This window comes from Nansenia antarctica (assembly GCF_963989245.1).
Source record: "Nansenia antarctica genome assembly, chromosome: 4".
Lineage (NCBI taxonomy): Eukaryota > Metazoa > Chordata > Actinopteri > Argentiniformes > Microstomatidae > Nansenia > Nansenia antarctica.
Genome location: NC_137689.1, coordinates 69,474,794 through 69,498,518, shown reverse-complemented (window position 1 = coordinate 69,498,518; position 23,725 = coordinate 69,474,794). Strand labels below are relative to the sequence as shown.

General features: G+C 43.1%; 1 pseudogene across 1 annotated transcript; it reads left to right on the top strand.

Annotated features, from left to right (window-relative positions):
- Window positions 1–21,053: 21,053 nt before the first annotated feature.
- On the top strand, window positions 21,054–21,639 carry LOC308156311 (hepatic leukemia factor-like; annotated as a pseudogene). The gene is made up of 2 exons: window positions 21,054–21,071; window positions 21,187–21,639. The product of its transcript is annotated as a hepatic leukemia factor-like (transcript).
- The last annotated feature ends 2,086 nt before the right edge of the window (window positions 21,640–23,725 follow it).

Here is a 23,725-nt window from a genome sequence, read left to right as displayed (position 1 = left end):
GTTATCTATGCTCAGGCCAGGGGCCATTGGCAATAGTTTAGAGCAAGAAGAAGGATCTATTTAAGAAGTACTCTGTGAACTGTTATTTATTATTATTTTCGTTTCTGTTTTTGTTTTGTTTTGTTCTTCGCTGTTTTGTCTGTGTGCGTATGTCTGTTGCGTACTGTAATGTCTCTGAAAACTAAATAAAAAACACATTGAGTAAAAAAAAAAGAAGAAGGATCTATTTATTTAAATTGACACAGAGAAACAGTACAGGGGGGTAGTAGATGTCTCAGGAGGGACAAATTCATACAGGACCACAGAGGGGACATAGGATGGGCCAGTTTGGGACGACTGGAGGACAGGAAGTTGTCAGGGAAGAGATAAAAGGGGGATTGGCATAATGGTACAAGCCATGGCAATCTGATATGAGCACATGCACCTCGACTCCCACCGTGGCCCATCATCACTCCAAAAACACACGTTCTGTTGGCATTTCCAGTGAAAGTTGCCCCTTTTCAAGACATTTTGATGGCCCAAGTCACAAGATTGTCAAGTCACAAGATATAGAGCCTTTAGGCCTTTGGTCCTGAATAACCCTCACCTCAAAGAGCTTGCTGCGTGGCCGAGGGACAGGGGCCAGATGGGCCTTGGGACGTCCACCCACCCCGCTGAGGAAGGAGCGAGGCCTGGGCTGGGGCTTCTTCCTCCGGGGGAGAGGGACAGGTGGAGAGACCGGTCCTGGAACACACACACACACGCACAGACACACACACACAGAGACACACAGAGACACACACACAGAGACACACACACACACACACACACACACACACACACACACACACACACACACACACACACACACTATGGAGGACCAAGTCTGCCAAAATTAACAATAAATATATAGACACATAAATGAATGTATGAACAAATACACATACAAATACACACAGTATACCGCAATACATTTCTATATGTATTTATTCTTTTCCACATTATTCTTTCTTTTCCACATTCATTCTTTCTTTTCCACATTGTTTTCCACATTCATTCTTTCTTTTCCACATTGTTTTCCACATTGTTTTCCACATTCATTCTTTCTTTTCCACATTCATGCTTTCATTCTTTCCCCGATTATCAGTAATGTATGCAAATATAGCGGCGTGTCTTGCATGTTGTCCTCGGCCCACGCATTTTCATTGGTTGATGCCCCACGCATTTTCATTGGTTGATACCGCGCGTGACGTGGTAAAAGCGACAAAGTTGAAATTTTTTCATTGTTAACATACTGTGTTCAAAACGGTGAAGAACACGTTCAAAACAAAATGATTTGGTGTATTTTTGCAGTAATCATATTCCTATCATATATGACAGAAAGCTCACAATAAACAGTTTTTTTGCACAGTGTTTGAGTGACTGTTATTTTGCACTCTATTGACACTCTTCAGTTCCAGCACCTCAGCAAAGTCTGATAATGGATGAGCGGTGGTATTTTCACTATTTGCAGTAATCCTATTGACATGTCTAGAAAATATTAGCAGAATATATACAATGAAATGAAATAGACTAGATGCATTGCCAGGGAAGACATTAGATGTGACCATTTCTTAATGTTCTTGCTCTGTACAGAAAGTATGCAGCAACTTCAAAAAGTACATTTGAGGTACACACACTGTCACATTCTGTGCTTCATGTGTTGTGTAGACAGGCATACCCATGCACACACAATTGTAGCCAGTGTTATTTAAGAATTATTTGAGATGTTTCAGTCATAATACTGTATTTCGACAGTGACAGTGAAAATAGTGTACATTCCGTCCGTGTTTTGTGATTCAGCATTTGCAGACATTTTTAAGAGATGTATTTCATAGCTATTGGCGAAAACAATCTTAGTTTGGTTCTTTCATTTCTATTCTTGTTCATCACCTGTATTTTCTTTACAGCTTTGATTATACAGTTTTTCTCAATTGCTAAAACACATTTCACAAAACTTCCCTCCATTTTCCCAAAACTCTAAACACAACACACTTTTCTAAAGCTACATAAGCAAAACCACACCTTCTCTCTTCAAAACTCAAACTTTCACACCAAAACAGCTGTTCAAAGCCTGCACAAATGTAAACACTATATGCATCATTACAGACTACAACAAAACAACTGAAAACACAATGTTCAGTGTGTGAGAATGTTCTTTTTTTTCACAACTGCCAAAGCACATTTTTAGAAACCTTACAGTATCTGTTCTCAGAATATATCACTGTAGAGTATTGGGCATTCATAGATGTGTGTGTGTTTCATGTGAACAATATGTAAATCTACAGAAAATACAGTATGTATGTTACGGTACATGTGGGAATACGGTACATGTGGGAAAACTAGGGTTAGGGTTAGGTGCTAGGGTGACTTGGTACATGCTGGCATGTCTAACCCTAACCTTAACCCTAACCCTACCCCTAATCCTAACCCTAACCTTAACCCTAGCACCCTAGCACCTAACCCTAACCCTAACCCTAGTTTTCCCACATGTACTGTATTCCCACATGTACCGTAACATGTACACTACTGTACTGTATCACAACTCAATGCAAACACTACAGAGGATCCATTACACACAACAATACTCACTGAAAACAATGTTCAGGGTGTGATGTTTTATTTATGGAACTATACCACACACACACACACACACACACACACACACACACACACACACACACACACACACACACACACACACACACACCACAATCATTTGCAACAAGTGTCTTAAATTTTGAGTCTTTATGTTTAATGAATGAAGCCAGGTGTGTTCATTGTGTTCAAATTTTGCTGACTGTGGCAAGCATTTTGCATCACATGAGCTTTAATTTGAGCAGAGTTTTTTGCAACTTGTGTTTTAGCAAGACAAAATGTGTTTAGACTTGTGAGAAAAGGAGGATTGTGTTTTGTGAATTGTGTCTTCATGTGAAATGTGTTTATGGTTTTGGCAAATGGGAGCTAGTTTTATTAAATGTGTTTAGAGAACTGGTCATTTGGTTTAGAGAATTGGCTTTTGTGTTTTAGCAATTGGGAAAAACTGTAATTAGATCAATGTGAAAGTCAATTGAGAATATAAGTTCAAAATAAATGTAATAAGGATGCTTAGTAACTAGCTAGATAAACATTACCACTAACTCTAAACTAGCTTGCTAGCTAAAGTTACCTGAGGTAACTTACCTCTAAATATGGATCTGACTGGGGCTAAGTTAATTTATTTGAGGGGGTAAACACACACTTTATTTGTTTTTTTGCTTTTAACAAATTACTTACCAACAAGGCATCTACCTATGGTCCTAGCGGTCACCAGCAACTAGACTCACTCACTGAACATGTAACTACAGAGATGTGTGAAACCTGGACATAAACAAAACCTTCCAAAAGGGTTTAGGCAAGGCAAGTTTATTTGTATAGCACATTTCATACAACAAGGGCAATTCAAAGTGCATTATATGCACACATTATATAAAGACAATAGCCTACAGTAAGAGGAGTAAGTAAGATTTGTATGTATTGTATGTGTTATTATCCATATTCTAAAGGCTTGCTTAGATTAGTTTTAGATTAGTTTTTAGAAAGAATGAAAGAATGAATGTGGAAAAGAAAGAATGAATGTGGAAAACAATGTGGAAAAGAAAGAATGAATGTGGAAAACAATGTGGAAAAGAAAGAATGAATGTGGAAAAGAAAGAATAAATGTGGAAAAGAATAAATACATATAGAAATGTATTGCGTTATACTGTGTGTATTTGTATGTGTATTTGTTCATACATTCATTTATGTGTCTATATATTTATTGTTAATTTTGGCAGACTTGGTCCTCCATACACACACATCCCATTCCTCAGTCCATTCAATTCAATTCAATTCGCCATGTGCAGTGCACTAGGAACATGATTTGGTATTTAACCATGCTGAACAAGCTACAGTACATACAACAACAAGACGACAACACGACAATACTCAAGACAAAATATACAGTACCAATATGAGTGAATATTATGAATAAATATACTGTACAACTAAGTGCAAGTGTAAAGTGTAAAGAGCAAGGTGCAATGATCAGCAGTTATTGAGAAGGGCTATGGCTTTGGGGAAGAAACTGTTCAAGTGGCGTGATGTTTTTGTCCTGGTGGCCCTGTACCGCTGTCCAGAAGGAAGTAATGCAAACAAGCTGTGAGCTGGATGTGAGGGGTCAGCTACAATCTTGCGTTCAGTGTGTTACAATGAGCCCGTCCTCCGATTTCTACTCCCACGAGCCTCCACTGTAGTGTATTGTAACTAAGTCCAAGCATCGGATATCCAAATACTAATTTCTCCAGTTTTCTATAGTTGTGTGCAGTGTCGGGGTTGCACAGGAGGGGGCGATGTTGTATAAGGCACCAGAGTTGTGTGGGGCTTATCGACAGAACAGAGATTGTTGCATGTAGGCTCTCCACAGCTGGGGTTGGACAGGCAGCTTTGGAAAGACTACTAAAGACAAAGATAACTCTAGATAACTCTAGTTAACCCTAGATAACTCTAGTTAACTCTAGATAACTCTAGATAACCCTAGATAACTCTAGATAACTCTAGATAACTCTAGATAACTCTAGTTAACTCTAGATAACTCTAGATAAACCTAGATAAACCTAGATAAACCTAGATAACCCTAGCCTAGTACAGCCTGCCTGGACTATACTGCACCCTGGCTAGAGCGATGAGCTACAGCACTCAGTACTATATAATAATAATGTCTATTGAACTTAACTTGATCCCAAACCTGTGTTTTGTGTGTGTGTGTTTGTGCATGTGTGTCTGCTTGTGTGCGTGCATGCGTGTGTGTGTGTGTGTGTCTGCTTGTGTGTGTGTGTGTGTGTGTGTGTGTATGTGTGTGTGTGTGTGTGTGTGTGTGTGTGTGCAGTGCGTCTGTCCGGTGGTCACGGGGAGAGCAGTGAGAGTAGCCGGGCCTCCAGCCGAGCCTGTGAAGAGAGGAGGAGGAAGGAGGAGAAGAAGAAGAAGAAGGGAGGAAGAGGAGAAGAAGAGAGATCTACAGACAAAAAGGGAGGTCCCCGAGGTGTGTAGGATGCACAGTTCTCATGCGCACACACACACACACACACACACACACACACGCACAGACACACGCGCGCACACACATTACAGTGCCTTTGGAAAGTATTCAGACCCCTTCACTTTTTATTTTATTTCGTTGTCTTATAGACTCAGTTTAAAGCGGATGTGGGGGTCACCTGGGTGGTTCGGGGTCCCTGGCTGGCCTGGGTCCCCCTGCCACCTGCCCCGTGGTCGCTGGGCCCCTGGTTCCGTCCCGGCCGTGGACCTGTCCTGCATGTCGTCCCTCCTCTCCCTCGCCCAGCCTTCCTGTCGGTCTCTGCTGTCTCTGTCCTACTGGGCCGGAAATGCCCTCGAAACATATTTAATGTTTCATGGATTTAAATGGATTAAATTAAAGAATTGCAATGCCATCAATCAATCACACACAATACCCCCATAAAGACCCCAAAAAAGTGAATGGGTCTGAATACTTTCCAACGGCACTGTACTGTATGTCAGTTGAACAACAGGGTGACTGAACCTATTCTCTCTTTCTTTCTCTCTGTCTCTCTCTCTTTTTCTCTCTCTCTCTCTCTGTCTCTTTGTCTCTCTCTCTCTTTCTCTCTTTCTCTCTCTCTCTCTCTCTCATTCCCTCTCTCTCTCTTTCTCTCTCTCTCAGTTCCCCTGGACTCCAGGGCCTGGAGGGTCCATTGCCAATGGGCGGGGAGAGTCTTCAGCATCTGTTGCTCCGAGCTCCGAGAATGATGGGATACCTGTGGCAAGGAGCAGGAGGAGCGACAGGAGGAGGAGGAAAGAGGGGCTGTCTGTCCCCCGGGGGGAGGAGGAGGAGGCGCAGAGAACCAGAAGCCAGGGGGAAGAGTCAGGGAGTCAAATGGAGGAGTCAGTGAGTCACAAAGAGGAGTCAGGGAGTCAAAGGGGGGAGTCAGGGAGTCCATTCTCAGGAAGCGTCAGTGTGAAGATCGAGGGAGGAGGAGGAGGAGAGAGTGATGCGGAGGCTACGGAGGGAGAGGAGGAGGGTGGAACAGGGGGAGAGGAGGAGGAGGAGAAACACGAGAGAGAGAGAGAATGAGATAGGAGGAGGAGATGCAGGGGGAGAAGATGACATGAGTGAAAAAGAGGAAAAGGATGAAGGGAATGAGAAGACAGAGCCAGAGAGAGGAAAGAGAGGAAGAGGGGGATGAAGAGGAAGAGGAGGAGGAGGAAGAGGGTGCCTCTATGAGGGAGAATTCACCAGTGGAAGAAGAGGAGAAGGAGGAGGAGGAAGAGAGGGAGAGGAGGATGAGGTAGAGGTTGAGGGGACTGATAGAGAGATGGAAGAAGAGAGGGAGGGTTCGGACATTTCCCAGGAAGGAGAGATGGAAGATGATGTTGTGGGTAGTGGAGAAGGAGAAGAAGAAGAAGAAGGAGCTTGAGAAGGTGGGGATGAGAGAGAGGAGGATGAGGAAGGGTCGGTAGGGGAGGAAGAGGGTGAGGAAGAGGAGGAAGATTTTGATGACGACAACTGCATCATTTCACCACAGGAGCCGAGGTACTCACTCATATGATGATGATGGTGATGATGATGATGGTGATGATGATGGTGATGGTGATGATGATGGTGGTGATGATGATGATGGTGATGATGATGGTGGTGATGATGATGGTGATGATGATGGTGGTGATGGTGGTGATGATGATGATGATGATGTTGGTCACTGACTGTTATATCATGGTTCTCAGGTCCATCAAAGTCAAAAGGCTCAGCCCGGCGGACAAAAAGGAGGAGGAGGCTCTTGATGAAGATGATGATGGTGGTGACTATGATGAAGATGGTGACGCTGTGAAGGGTTATCCATTGTCTGCGCATCTCTCTCCTGAAGACAAAGATGATGATGATGACAATGATGATGATGATGGGGACGATATTGAAAGTCTCCTCGCTCCACGATCAGACTCACAGAAGGAACGGTGAGTCGTTGGTGGGGTGGCTGTGGCGCAGGAGGTAGAGCCGCCATCTAATGATCACAAGGTTGGCAGATCGGCGGTTCGAGCCCCGGTTGGCCACATGTCGAAGTGTCCTTGGGCAAGTCACTGAACCCCAAATTGCTCCCAGTGAGCGGGCCGGCGCCTTGCATGGTAGCTTGCCGCCATTGGTGTGTGAATGTGTGAATGAGAGGCCGTTGTAAAGCGCTTTGGATAAAAGCGCTATATAAGTGCAGTCCATTTTCGTTCGGTCGGTTCCTCTGAAGTCTTCACTGCCTCTGAGGTTGAGTTACCGTTCAGTTTCACTTCTCTCATTTCTGTCATTTCTCTTCTGTTTGTTTTTGTAGGAAGGAAGAAGAACAGAAAGTCACAGCAGTTGAACCCAACGGTTAGGTCACTTCTGTCACCAGATGACGTTAGCTTAGCATAATAACATGGATAAATTGATAGCCGCCCTAGAGTAATTCTTTCATGCATGCATGCTGCATTGTTAATGCATGTTATCTGCATTTCGTTGTATAGTACTTGGACTGTGTGATGACAATAAAGTTGAATCGAATCGAATCGAATCGGATCTAATCTAATCTAATGCTATGTGTTTTCCAGCTCCAAGTGGACAGTTGGACAGTCTGTCTGAGGAAGGGGAAGAGGACGCGGACAGAAAGACAGAGGACCCGGACAGAAAGACAGAGGACCCGGGGTCTGACGACGAGTTCGATCACTTCTATGACTGATAGTGTTCCAGCCAGGGGAGGCTGGTGGAGGTAGAAAAATCGGAGGACGGGGCTCATTGTAATTCAGGGAACGGAGTAGGGAATGGTATCAAGTCTGGTACCGTTCCTCATTCTGTTCCATGCATTATAATGAGCCCCGTCCTCCGATTTCTACCTCCACCAGCCTCCTCTAGTTCCCGCCCACCTACAACGTCATGACAACGAGAGAGTCGAAGACAGAGACAGAGACTGACAGTAAAAGATGAACATGTGTGATGTCACACTTCTGAAACAATAAACCCTTGAAAATATCATCCATAACACTTGAAAAATAAAATCCATAACACTTGCATATTATAAAATGCTGTATATATTTATGTTCGAATGTAAAATTAAATAAATGATTATACCTTTTACTATTTACTAAAATAATATTATATATACAACTAATCAATTGTGAATATTGATTATCATTTCAAATTAAATAACTCAAAATGAAAACAATCATGAGAGAATCTGGCAAATCATGCCTTTGAATCAATACATTAATGCTGGCATGACCCCTTTACTTTAAACGTTGAAATTGAACGTTCTCTAGCGTGCACGTAGATCCACAGTAATTGTTGGAATTGGAATGTAATGTAATGTATTACTGGCTTGTAGTGTGTTAGTAGACACACACACACACGTCGTCATATTTGGACAATTAACTTGAGCTCTCGGACAAGTAAAACATAGGTTCACTTGTCCGAAGGAGCTTAATGTCAAGCCCTGCACTGGTTACTAGAAATAGAATAGGAATTTGACTTTGAAAGACTTAAATGGTAAATCTCTTTTTTTAAATCCCCTCAAAGGAGCAAGCCTGTGGCTGCCACGGCAACAACAAACTCATTTGAGGAAGGGATCTTCTTTGTCACTTCTTCGCCATTTCCAGTGTTGCCAATCTTTACCTTCTACTAGAAGAATGTCCACAATGCGTGATGTTAGAATTATAAGGTTCTGTCTCCATTTTTGTCAAAATTGAGTTTTTTTTACATAATCTGACCCATTAGGTGTTTATTAATGCCTGTGTGGTGTTATTTTTAAAATGTTGAAAATGTTCAGCTAGTAATTCATAAAATACAAAGGTTCCATCTCACAAAACATAATGGAATGTAAAAACCATATATTTTTTTTAAACATTTTATTGGCATTTTGGCAGTCCTCACAAATAAATATTCACAAATATTGAATATCAAATATATAAATCACCATAGAAACACAGCCAACAACGGTCCCTCCCCCCCCCCCACCCAAACCCTTGGTCTCCCAGTCATTGACCCAGCAATAGTGCATATCATGTATGTCGTGACAATGACAACAAAAATATATGACAGTGAGCAACAATATTATCATTGCTCCTATATAGGTGCATTGTTGCAAAATACAGACAAGACAGACAGAAATAAAACAACTACACAGAGTAATACATTGATGATAAAAAATAAAAGAAAAAGAAAAGAAAATAATGAAAAGAAAGAAAAGAAAGAGAAAGGTAGATGCAGAAAGGAAAGAGATAGAAGCAAGGGAAAGTATTACTTTAGGGTCTTATAGGTCATTGTACTGCATAACAACCTGGCGAATGTAAAAACTTTGATGCTCAATATCTCTGAACTGCCCTAAACGGAGATAGAACCATATAATTCTAAGCTCACGAATGGTGACATGTACACAACAGGACATAACAACAACAACTAGTATCCGTGGGGGAGGTTATTGTCCCATTAATAGTAGAAAACTAGTTTTGCACTTTGTTATGCAGTACATTGTCCATAAACAATAACAGAGAATGTTCTTTCTCTTTTTTTTGTTTTTTTTAACAAACTAACAAACAAAAAACAAAAACACAAACAAAAAGCAAAGAAAAACAAAACAACAACAAAAACAAAAAAACAGGGGGGGGGGGGAGGCCATGTCGCATATCAGAAATAAACAGAAAAGAAAATGACACAACAAATGCCATAATATATGGGGGGATCACCCCCATCGGAGACAGCATGTCTTACAGTCCTAAACACAGCGGCAGCAGTAAATCTCTTTTTAAAAATCCCCTCAAAGGAGCAAGCCTGTGGCTGCCACGGCAACAACAAACTCATTTGAGGAAGTGATCTTCTTTGTCACTTCTTCGCCATTTAATTATAAGGTTCTGTCTCCATTTTTTGTCAAAATTGAGTTTTTTACATAATCTGACCCATTAGGTGTTTATTAATGCCTGTGTGGTGTTATTTTAAAAATGTTGACATTTTTCAGCTAGTAATTTATAAAATACAAAGGTTCCATCTCACAAAACATAATGGAATGTAAAAACTTTGATGCTCAATATCTCTGAACTGCCCTAAACGGAGATAGAACCTTATAATTCTAAGCTCACGAATGGTCAGGAATAACTCCTAAAAGAATCCCTCATCAGTGTGTCTGTGTCAGCTTCCTGTGGTTGGTGGCAGCATCGGCGCCAGTGAGACATACTAAATCATTTCATAGCCAGCCTGGTGACACGGTCAAGTAACAACTGCTGTAGAGAGGTAAAAAATGTAAACAAGTTTATTGGCCTGACCATAGTCCCCCCAAAAAGCAAGCCAGGAAAAAAAACTTCCCTGAGCACAGCGGCAAGGAAAAACTCCCTGGTTGGAAGTAACCTTGAGAGGAACCAGGCTTAGTGGGGGGGGAGCCCATCCTCCTCGGACTGGTCGGGTGAAACTGTACTTTTAGTCCGGGAGCCATGGGGATGAACCTTGTTTAGTCTGGTAAAGTTTTTTCCTCTGCTGTTTCTTGTTGCTTGGGGGTACCTCTTCAAAACACAGGAGGGTGCCCTGTGATATCTCTGGAGTATGTTCAGATATTAACCCCTTCATGCCCGACATGCCAAAATCCCGGGAAAAATAGGTATTTATGAGATTTCATGCAAAATACTAAAATCAAATGCATCACTTTGCTATCTTCAATGTTTACTCATGAAGGAGGTCATGTACATTGTATTTTTGTGTTACTATTCATTAATTTAGAAGACTATTATTTTTATTTTATAAAATTGCTGTGTTCAGAGACAAGTCTGGGAGATATGGAATGTTTGATTCTCATTGTCGAAATGAGTATGGGCTACCTGCCACTGGAAATGGAAAAGCTGTTATGATCACTTTCACAAAGTTGAGTGATATGGTGGCAAGGATTGATAAGTTGTATGAATTGCTACTTACAGACAGCATAGGCCTTATTGATCGACTTGCGTATGACTTCATGCCAGTGGCATTTCAACATGCAAGACATCTGTCAGACGCTTTGCCATCCCTACCAGTGCAATCTGACAACCCACATCAGGAAAATGTGGAGAAGAAGGTGACACAGAAGACCAAAGATGTAGCACACACTGCATTCCCAGCCAGCAAGCATTCTCTGCAGTCACTCAATGCACTATCCACACAGGGCATGTCAAAGGACAGTAAGGCGTTTTCCAAATTAAATGCACAACAGCAACAGAGAGAGAAGAACAGGCGAAGAAATGAAAGAAGGTGTGGTGTCAAGATTACAAAGATGTCTGCCCCCCATGACATCCAAATTAAGAAGAAAGCATACATCACCAGCAGATACAGAACAGATGCAGATTTCAAAGAAAAGCAGAAGTATTACATCACGATATGCATCTGACCAGGGATTCAGACAGAAGCAAAAACAAAATTTGCGCCACAGGTATTGTAACTGTCATAGTAAAGAATCAATTTTCTTATTTTCTTAAATGTAAAAAGATAACATATAGAAATGTATATGTTATTATATGTAAGGAAATTGTTATTGTTGTACAATTATTGTTTTATTTTGTTTATCTACTTTGTAACTTTGTAATTGGGAGGTGTTGAGGACACCTCACTGTTCATGTACTGTGGTCACGCGATAAAACTAGATGCGCATAGATTAACAGAAGCTGAACGTGAAAGGTTTTCCGTCACTGTCTGAAGATAAGTTTGAAGTTTAAGACTGTATACAACTATTCTAGCTACTCCTGAGGTTCTGAATAGAAGGCGCACACGGTATGTCGTTGTTTTGTTTGTTACTGTTTGACTGTGCATTTTGATTTGCCATTTTCTCAAGTAATTTCTCACGTGTATGTGATGTCGGAATGTATTGCTAGCTAAAGAGGTGGTTAATATGTTGAGTGGGTAGCCTACTCGACGTAGCCTCATTTTGGTTTCATTGTGTAATCAATACTTCATTTCACATTGCAGTTTTTCACGGTGTCTGCACACAAAAAATAAGGAATCGTGGGTTGCTTGTCTAACAGAAGAACACCTTCGGGAGCAGTTATAGGTATCATAATGATCCTGTTTTCAGACGTAAGCATAAACAAACTTTGCGCCACAGGTATCATAATGATCCTGCTTTCAGAAAATGTAACTTACAACGTTCCACCAGTTACATGAAAAGAATGTGTCAAAGTGAAGCATATTTTCGGATGGCCCATAAAATGCGTTGTGCCTTCAAAGTGAGAAGCAAATACAGACACAGGACTAATGTCACGCACAAAAACATCCAACCGGTGGACAACGGCGTAATGCAGATGGCTATATCGACTTTCCATGAAAGCATTAAAGCTGGGCCAACGTTTGTGTGCACAATGTGCCATCGCACTCTTTTCCCCAACCAGGTCAAGCATTGCAATCGGGAGCAATTACAAGAAGAAACACACAACTACACACAACCACCACACTGTTCCTGACGGTGCAACCTAGCTTTAGAATGACCTTCGACCTGTACAGGACCTTACAACCGTATACAGTATTGATGGTATTAATGTTTTTGTTTTCTTTGCAGAAACAATGTGCAATTACCTCTGGGTTTTTTTGTTTTTGTTTTTGGATCCCTCAACAAGTATCATTTCTCTACACAGTCACACAGACACACAGACCCCCCCCCGTGTTATAAAGCTATATGGGCGGAGTCCTTATGCAGTAGAGCCATTCATAGCTTAGGATGAGGAAGATGTTCTCTTTAATTTCTTGGCACTTAACCTCGTTGTTGTGGAGTCCAGGCGTGTCCATAGGGGGGGCGGGGGGGGGGGGGGGGGGTTGAGGCCCAGTCAGATCTGGTTGGGGGAGGGGGGGGGGTCGTTGTGGAAGGGGTAGTGGTGGCCTAGTGCATAGTAGTGAGTTGGACTGGTGATCAGAAGGTCATGAGTTCGAATCCCATTCTGCAACACCACCACTAGTGTGCCCTTGAGTAAAGCCCCTACGTTACTCCAGGGAGACTGTGACCCTGTCATCTCTCGTTTGGATAAAAGCGTCCAAAGCTAAATGGTTAAAATATAAACTGAACAGAACCAGGGACTGAACCCCCCCCCCCCCCCCCCCGCCCCCCCTACCCCTACCCCACCTCCTCAGACGGGTTCACACCCACCCTGCACTTCTCTGGACGACACCAGAGTCACCGTCCCAAGTCCAACAGAACCTTTTTCGATATCTAATGTTGTCATGTTATAAATCTGCTATATGTCCATATTCTGCTTTTTTCTGCTTTTTTTTTTCTTCCCCTCCCTTCTTTCTATACTGCAGCAGCTGCAAAACTATGCATCGAGCATTTTTCCAAAGATTGTCCATAGTGCGGGTTTGCATTCTGAGTATATAACGGGTCGACGGCTAAATCGAGTTACCCCTGGGGCGACACTGCTTTGAAGTCTCATCAAACTGTTCTCTGATCAGGAGTAAAGACCCTCTCTGGGACCGGTCTGTCAGGCTGCCCCATGTTATAACACCAGGCTAGAGAGAGAGAGAGAGAGAGAGGGGGAGAGAGGGAGGGGGAGAGAGAGGGAGGGGGGGAGAGAGAGGGAGGGGGGGAGAGAGAGGGAGGGGGAGAGAGAAAGAGAGGGGGGGAGAGAGAGGGGGGGAGAGAGAGAGGGGGGGAGAGAGAGCGAGAGAGAGAGGGGGAGGAGAGAGCGAGGGGGGGGGGGAGAGAGAGAGAGGGGGGGGGAGAGAGAGGGAGGGAGAGAGAGAGAGTAGGGGGGGGGAGAAAGAGAGGGAGAGATAAAGAAAAATAAGGTGTTAGGACCCCGTATAGGATCTAGGGATATGGGACAAGAACCAGAGGAGATGGGAGAATAGAGAGACTGAAAGAGAGGGAGAGACTACAAAGTACAGTGTTAGATGAGAACAGCTTTGAGACAGAGGGGGGTTGACCAGCAGGGAATAGGGAGCTTGGTGGCTATGGGAGAGCTGTGACCTCCCCCTGGTGGAAGAGAGGCAGCACTGCAACGTTACTTGAAGTTTGTACAAGTATTTAAAGGGGCAATCTGGGATCGGAACATCGATTTATCGGCTTTAAATTAATTATGTAGCAGTATAGCCACCGATTCTTGGAGAGTATGATTTATAAATGCCTCATGAGCTTTTGTTCTACAGTTTTACCCAATCGTAAACCCAAAATAATCAACTTGTTTTACTACTCCATTGTTTGTAAACAATGCAATTATAAACAAACACTGTTTAGCTTCGAAACGTGGTTAAAACTCATCACTCTGATCTCACGGATGGTCAGTCCTTAGCCCCATGTATGAATTTGAGAGTGGTTATATTTCTCCCGCCTAACCCCTCAGATGTTTACTTAAAATAAAAAGGTGCGGGGAGAGAGAGCGCTTTGAATCCCAGATCGCCCCTTTAATCAGAAACTGCACTTTTTCATGACGTTATCAATGTTCATTTTCCTCTTGGGTCAGACAAAACCTCAATGTGTTTGCTTGCGTCAAAGATTGAACAAGTAGCAATAACCTTAGCATGAACCATCGGCACATCCTTTAATCAGTCAGACTCGTGTGTGTACCAGTGAGGTCAGTTAGCCTATATAATAAGGTCTGGGTTATTCTGAATTTCCAGGTGACAGTATTGATGATGACATGTCATGTTGAAGTCAGTCAGTAGTTCTGTGGTAACAGTATTTTCCATCTGGACTAAATGGTGCTTGTCTATCAGAAGAAAGAAAGAAAGAAAGAAAAATGAATTGGCTCGTTGATTAGATGAATCCAAATTCAGCACTAGTGAGTGAGGGGGCAGGGGGGGTGTTTCCATCCTGTCAGAACCATCTGGAACATGAGTCGGCACAACCAGATGACCTTAGACGGGTCATCGTTGTCGTGGAAACCACGGGTCCATTTTGGCACCGAAACCTTCGAAACCGAACTTTCAGAACAGAAGTGATTTTCTGAACGCCACACGTTTGATCAACAAAAACAAGATCTCAGTTTGTCGCTAAAACAACATGTCCGACGTTTTGTAGACGTAGGCGACCCCCGATACTCTCTCTTTGAGTCTGATGTCTGCTCTTTTAATGAGCTTAATCAGGTTTACTGTGATGTGATTTGAGACCACCCGAGGTATATACAAGCCATACACAGATGTGCAATCTCATTCTCTCCTGCAGGAAATGGACAGAGAAAAGGTCCCTCTCTGGACCAGTAACAGAAACAATGATAACTTAGATAGAATGAATACCTACGTAAATGCTTTATATACCATGAAGCTATATTTTGTCTATATGTACATGTGTATATATTTATAAATATCTATAAATCCGTTCGTTGAGTGTTTCCAGTCAATTTTAGCAAAGAGAGGGAGACAAACAAAAGTATTTCAGTTGAAACTATTCTGAGCCAGGTCCGATTCCATAGTGTTATTTACGCTAAGAGGTTTTTTGGTGTTTTCGTTGTTGCTGGCTGTTTGACAGGGCAATATGTCCATGTGTGTGACGATCAATGTCAAGGTCCTAAACAATGCACTGTACCTGATGAAAGGACATAGGAGTGGATTTGTCCCACCTGTGATTCCCATTTAAAGGCAGGAAACAAATCACCCATCGCTGTGGCTAACAACTTGGAGCTGGTGCCTATTCCCCCAGAGCTCCGCGATTTGAACGTGCTGGAAAGACAACTTTTAGCCAAAATACTGCCATTTGCCAAGATCATCACACTTCCTAAAGGTCGACAAGCAGCTATACATGGCGCTGTGGTGTGTGTGCCATCCGAGGTGGAAACCACGGTAAATACTTTACCAAGACCACGCAGCTCATCCCAGTTATACAGGGTGAAGCTGAAAAGACGTCTGATTTACAAGGGCCACCAGCAGTTGAACACTGTAAACATGAGAGATGTAGTAGCGGGTCTGTCAAAACTCATTGACACACACCCCATCTCCATCCCCACCGCCAGGCTGCCCCTGTGTTAGTTGCGTGCGTCAGTACAATTACGACAACATAAAAGTATGTGTGAGTCGAGCGGTAACACAGCATCCTACTGTCGTTCAGCTGTTACGTTTTTTTTTTTTTTTGCAACCACGGGAAAATAACGAGATGTGATGAATTATGGAGTGTTTATGGTGTTAATTATGGAGCCTTTAACAAACCGAACAGACAATATTATAGCATTTTCATATGCAAGTTGGACCAAATGTGTACATTGTTCTCTAGTGGGTGAATCTTCACACTGCAGAAAGCCAAATTGCAGAAAGGGCTGTAAAAAATATATAACCTAGTAGACAGTTACATTCCAGATGTGCCAGCTAATATTGGCTACCATACCATATATAATAATAATAACTTTATTTGTATAGCGCTTTTCCTGCAAACGTTGCAGCTCAAAGTGCTTTAATCATTATATGTGTGGTGGCCTGGGAAAACCCGTCGGATGTCGCTGGCGTTCGTTCGTGGCAAAGAGCAAAAATAGATGGAAATCGCGATTTTGGCGATTTTGATATTATGTGGTATTCTAGTACTTTGAACTCCATACTACATTATGGTGAATAAACATTTTAAGAAAACAAAAGAGAAAGTACTTATTTTTATGTTTTTGTGGTGGGTCATTCTCATTTCCTCATTTCCTCATTCTCAGTTAAGCAACGCACGCACACATGAGCGAAAGGAGAGACGATACTTCCACCTGTGTTATTGCCAGTTTACTGATGCTCACAATATAAGCATAAAGTAATAACATCTTAACTAGAAGACACACAAAATTGGATCTGTCCCTCGCATACCGACGAGGCGAGCAGACTAACACCGCATCACAAGCAGACAAACGAGACTGGCCGATCTGCATAGGCTCCTCCCCCGACCCGGAGGAGAAAGGGGGAGAAATCACCTTTCACTTTTTTTGGCATGATACATTAAAATGCTCATAACTTTTTTAAATAAAGGGCTATCTCGGTCATTCAACCAGTTATGAATAGCTGAGAACTTCTAATTTATGGAAATATAAAAAAATGAAAATGTCAAAATGCCACCATGTGAAGGGTTTTCCCAGGCCACCACACATATAATCCTAATTTAATTATTTTGTAACTTAAATGCAATATTAAAAGGATGGGTTTTTATAGACCTCCATAGCTCCAGATCACTGAAGAGAGCACGCAAGATTGTGGCTGACCCTTCACATCCAGCTCGTTTGCATTACTTCCTTCTGGACAGCGGTACAGGGCCACCAGGACAAAAACATCACGCCACTTGAACAGTTTCTTCCCCAAAGCCATAGCCCTTCTCAATAACTGCTGATCATTGCACCTTGCACTTTACATGTTCTTGCACTCTTACAGTTGTACAGTATTTATTAATAATATCCACTCATTGGTACTGTATATTTTGTCTTGAGTATTGTCGTGTTGTTGTTTTATGTACTGTAGCTTGTTTAGTATGGTAGAATACCAAATAATGTTCCTAGTGCACTGCACATGGCATATTTAGTTTTCGATCTCCTTCCAGGGAACTGGTAAAATTTTTATCATTGGCTATAGGGCTGTTACGATTATTCGACGTCGTCGACGTCATCGACTACGTCAATACGTCGGTTAGCGTAATATGCGTCGGTTAGTCGTAAATAAACAAAATGGCGTTTTTTTTTTTTTTTTACCTTTATTTTACCAGGCGAGACAATTAAGTGTATGAGTGAAAAATGGATAGCTACTACCTAATGTTACACAAGCAATGTAGCTCACCACAGTTCGTATGTCTTGTCTTCTGGTGTTAGTAACGTTAGCTATGTAGCTGGCTAGCTACGGTAGCCTATTGTCATTGTGGTGCGAGCACCTACTGTACGTTATCTAGCTCGTAGCTCGCATGCTACGTTAGCATCAATTTAGCTAATCATAACATAGCAGCGAGAGTAACGTTAGCTAGCTATGTGTTGTGGTGATGGACAGACTTCTAAATGGCCATGTTGGCATTCAAGTTGGCTAAACATAGCAGTGAGGTGGAGCCAAATAAGCTTTTTTCCCCAAAAAAAATTACAGTACAAAAATTATCGTTAGACTTATCGATAAATTAGTCGTTAGACTAATCGTTAAAATAATCGCTAGATTAATCGTTAGAAAAATAGTCGTTTGGGACAGCACTAATTGGCTATATAAATAGCTCCAGTGATGAAGGCCCTTTTAAGGTCCCTTCAATGGATGCAAGAATTGTGAAGGTGAAGGTGATATCAAAGAAGGGGTCCTATGTTAACATGTAACTTGACCTGTTAAGATGTTTTTGTTTGAAATAGCTTTTGATTTCAGTAAATATGACCTCCTAATATGACCCCCTAACCCTAAATTCATCAAATTACAATTTTTAGTTCTTTACAACCTATAAAATGTTTTGAAACTCTGTTGTGCATAATAATTTGGAACAGTGGATTTTGAGTTTTTTATTTGTAAAAAAAAATACTGTTATCATTGGGAGGTTTGTTCAATAAAATTTGAATTATACTCTAACGGTTGATGACTTGAAAATTATACTGATTGTCATTTGCATCGACTATTTAGGAAAGTCTGAGAAAAATATCATTTGCATAATAATTTGGAACTGGAATATAGATATTAGTGCTTGCTATGAGAGGTTCCACAGAAACCTAATCCAGGCCAACGAACAGTCCATCGCTCATAAAGACGCCACATGAGTGATGTGAACAGAGCAAGTTATAGTGACCCTGGGACACACAACTCTTCCCCTCCCCAAACATGGAAATTCCTCGGATTTGTGCTCATCAGAGATCTCAGAGGACTGTCACATCAGTTTCTGGGTGGCGTTTGCAAAATGTTTTTACACCACCCATAAAAAATGGCAGCTTGTGTATGTGTGTGTGGGGGAGGGGATTATAGCAATAACCACCCATAACTTACCTCAAGTATGAGGTAAATAATGCTAGAATGTGAATGTGAACCTATTCATGTAAAACAGCATGTTTCAAAAGATCTAAAGATGCACAATCAATCTTTCCTCCATGTTTGTTTTTGTAATAAATAAAGTCTGATTGATTGATTGATTGGTGTTTGTTGATTGACCATTGATCATTCACCAACGATTTGCTGCGTAATGCAGATGGCTATATCGACTTTCCATGAAAGCATTAAAGCAAAAAACGTTTGTGTGCACAATGTGCCATCGCACTCTTTTCCCCAACCAGGTCAAGCATTGCAATCGCAGCAATTACAAGAAGAATCCACATGTTGTTGCTGGCTGTTTGACAGGGCAATATGTCCATGTGTGTGACGATCAATGTCAAGGTCCTAAACAATGCACTGTACCTGATGAAAGGACATAGGAGTGGATTTGTCCCACCTGTGATTCCCATTTAAAGGCAGGAAACAAATCACCCATCGCTGTGGCTAACAACTTGGAGCTGGTGCCTATTCCCCCAGAGCTCCGCGATTTGAACGTGCTGGAAAGACAACTTTTAGCCAAAATACTGCCATTTGCCAAGATCATCACACTTCCTAAAGGTCGACAAGCAGCTATACATGGCTAGGGTTGGGTACCGAAAATCGGTACCGGTAGGTACCGGTTACTTTACATTCGGTATGTACCCGTACCGAATCGCAAAGGAGATTTCGGTGCCTCATTTCGGTACTTTTCTATCTCGCGACGTCACATCGCCTGTTAAATTTCCACTCAGTGAAAGCAGCGAGTACGGAAGGATAACGAGAAGGTTGCTAATAGCAACTTCCGCTAGCGGGTTGGCGTAATGCGACGCTCGACTTATGGGTGCGTTCCGTAAACTCGTTCTGGAATTCTGATCACCACTCGTGGAATGCCTTCTGTCCAATCAAATGACTTGCTCCCCTTATGACGTCGGGCCCAGTGTGGGCTGCGACGCTCTCAGAGCGAGTTTACGAACGCAAGCCTTTGATTGGACAGTGCACTCCAGGATTCGACGCATCTGTTGATGACGTAGTGCGGATGTGTGGCTGCGTCTCTGCGAGGCGGACAACATGATCGGGGATCTCTTGATATTCGGGTACTGTCCTTATCCTACTACTGTGTCTGAAAAATCAATCGTTATGTCAACATGGACCAGAGAGGGGGAGGGGAGCAGTAGTAGCGGAGCGGCAACAGAGTTTGGATTTTGACGAGGTGGAGGGCTCCAGTTTATCAGAGTTATATTTCCTCTTGGTTCTGGGGGCTATGCAGGCCTCTTCACTAGATCCCTTTTCTAAGAATATTCTGATGTCCTTGAGGGGCTGCCGAACAAGTGTGTACTCGTATTCGACATCAGTACCAACGATAGGCACCCCCAGCTTAATGGAGTCCCCAAGGCTCAGGAGTTTTATTTTCATTTATTTTAATTTGAGTGTATATTTAACTAATATATATTGTGCCTCAGCAATAAAAAAGTGAAAAGCTGTTTAATGTTGTCGACCGTGTTATTATTATATATATATATATGTCATTTAAAAAAATCAAAAGTACCGAATTAAGTACCGTTTTGGTACCGGTACCGTTTTTAAAGTATCGGTTAGGTACCGGTACCGGATAAAACCCAAACGGTACCCAACCCTATACATGGCGCTGTGGTGTGTGTGCCATCCGAGGTGGAAACCACGGTAAATACTTTACCAAGACCACGCAGCTCATCCCAGTTATACAGGGTGAAGCTGAAAAGACGTCTGATTTACAAGGGCCACCAGCAGTTGAACACTGTAAACATGAGAGATGTAGTAGCGGGTCTGTCAAAACTCATTGACACACACCCCATCTCCATCCCCACCGCCAGGCTGCCCCTGTGTTAGTTGCGTGTGTAATTGAACAATTACGACTACATACAAGTGTGTGTGAGTCGAGCGGTAACACAGCATCCTACTGTCGTTCAGCTGTTAAGGTTTTTAAGTTCGTAAAAGTGGGTGCTTCAGACGTAAGCATAAACAAACTTTGCGCCACAGGTATCATAATGATCCTGCTTTCAGAAAATGTAACTTACAACATTCCACCAGTTACATGAAAAGAATGTGTCAAAGTGAAGCATATTTTCGGATGGCCCATAAAATGCGTTGTGCCTTCAAAGTGAGAAGCAAATACAGACACAGGACTAATGTCACGCACAAAAACATCCAACCGGTGGACAACGGCGTAATGCAGATGGCTATATCGACTTTCCATGAAAGAAAAGTCGATATAGCCGAACTGTCTCCAAAGCCCATCCAGAGCATGACTGCCCTCAGCTCGTAACACACCCAGCCCCATTGACCCAGACTCCATCCAGGTCCCTGTGGGCTACGAGCCAGACCCGGCGGACCTGGCCCTGTCCAGCGTGCCAGGCCAGGAGATGTTTGACCCCCGCAAACGCAAGTTCTCCTACGAGGAGCTAAAGCCTCAGCCCATGATCAAAAAGATCTTCATCCCGGAGGGCCTCAAGGACGACAGGTACTGGGCCAGGCGCAGGAAGAACAATGTGGCAGCCAAGAGGTCACGGGACGCCCGGTGACTGAAGGAGAACCAGATCGCCATCCGGGCCAGCTTCCTGGAGAAGGAGAACTCGGCGCTGTGCATTGAGGTGGCAGACTTGCGGAAGGAGCTGGGTCGCACCAAGAACATTGTGGCCAAATACGAGGCCCGGCAAGGGCCACTGTGATTCTCTTGACCCTCCCCCCCCCCCTCCAACCTCCCCCCTCTGGAAGCACCCAGCCCCCCCCCCCCCCCTTATCTCAAACGGCCTCTGGCAGTGCTCCTCCTGTTCCTCCTCACACAAAGGAGCAGATACCGATTCTATAGAATATGATATGATTTATATAATAATGATACTTCTATAACACCATGTTTGGATACTGGATTCTGATTGGCTAGCAACAGTGGTAAATACCCCAATAACCTTCAGTTATGAATAATAATTATACTTTTAATACCTCTAGCTCAATTCTGTTTAATTATCTCACCCTAAGTAGTGTACACTCTGTTCAAGTACAGTAGAACTAACCACCCTAAGTAGTGTACACTCTGTTCAAGTACAGTAGAACTAACCACCTAAGTAGTGTACACTCTGTTCAAGTACAGTAGAACTAACCACCCTAAGTAGTGTACACTCTGTTCAAGTACAGTAGAACTAACCACCCTAAGTAACCGGTGAATACCCTCCTCCCTCCTACCAGGACCCTCCTCCTACCAAATGATGTATGTCTCAATTTCAGTGTGAAAACTGTACATGTATACATGAAGTATGAGTATTTATGTATGTATAAACACACACACACACACACACACACACACACACACACACACACACACACACCCTTCCCTCTTTCAACTGTTACCTTCAAATGGTAATGAGCCAACCTACCAGCCGAGTCCCCACCTTCTCCCCGCCTTCCATAATTCATTTTGGAAATGATGCCATAGTAGCAAATATTCAAACGAGAACTTTGAAGGCCGAAGTGGAGAAGGGTTCCATGTGAACAGCAGTTGAACATGGGTCAGTCGGTCCTAAGAGATGGGCGAACGCTGTTCGGAAGGGAGGGGCGATGGCCTCCGTCGCCCCCGGCCGATCGAAAGGGAGTCGGGTTCAGATCCCCGAATCCCCTGTCTGAAGATTATATTATATTGTTTTTCTGTGCATGATTAATGCAAAAACAACAACTAATAGTGCTACAGAACTGACATTAGTTCTGTCTGTTCATTTACGTTTATTTGAATGGGGGAAAAATGTTAACAGTCCAAATGTTAAAAATCTACTTTGACCCTTGGGAACGATTAATCATCGTGGAGGAGTGTTAGGAGTGTTAGAAGATGTTCTGTCTGAAGATTATATTATATTGTTTTTCTGTGCAACTCCCCGAGAGTGTGTGAGAGTGTGTGAGAGAGTGTGAGAGAGTGTGTGAGAGTGTGTGAGAGTGTGTGAGAGAGTGTGTGAGAGTGTGTGAGAGAGTGTGTGAGAGTGTGTGAGAGAGTGTGTGAGAGTGCGTGTGAGAGTGTGTGTGAGAGTGTGTGAGAGTGTGTGAGAGTGTGTGAGAGAGTGTGTGAGAGTGTGTGAGAGAGTGTGTGAGAGAGTGTGACAGTGTGTGAGAGAGTGTGTGAGAGTGTGTGAGAGCGTGTGAGAGTGTGTGAGACTGTGAGAGTGTGTGAGAGTGTGTGAGAGTGTGTGAGAGTGTGTGAGAGAGTGTGAGAGAGTGTGACAGTGTGTGAGAGAGTGTGTGAGAGTGTGAGAGCGCGTGAGAGTGTGTGAGAGAGTGTGAGAGTTCTCTTTTCTTTGTGAAGGGCAGGGCGCCCTGGAATAGGTTCGCCCTGAGAGAGGGGCCCAAGCCCTGGAAAGCGTCGCGGTTCCGGCGGCGTCTGGTGAGCTCTTGCTGGCCCTTGAAAATCCAGGGGAGATGGTGTAAATCTCACTCCCCCTCTCCTCCCTCCCCCCTCCCTCCCTCCCTCTCTCTCTCTCTCTCTCTCTCTCTCTCTGTCTCTCTCTCTCTGTCTCTCCCAGACCTCCATCCACAACCCTGGTCCTGTTTCCAACCGGAAAAGGAAGCGCCAGAGTGTCAGTACAAGAACAAGAACTTACCGAAGAGTCTAGAAGGGCGCCCTCTACTGGCCTCTGTGGAGATGGTGTAAATCTCGCGCCGGGCCTACCAGGACCCTCCTCCTACCAGGACCCTCCTCCCTCCTACCAGGACCCTCCTCCTACCAGGACCCTCCTCCCTCCTACCAGGACCCTCCTCCTACCAGGACCCTCCTCC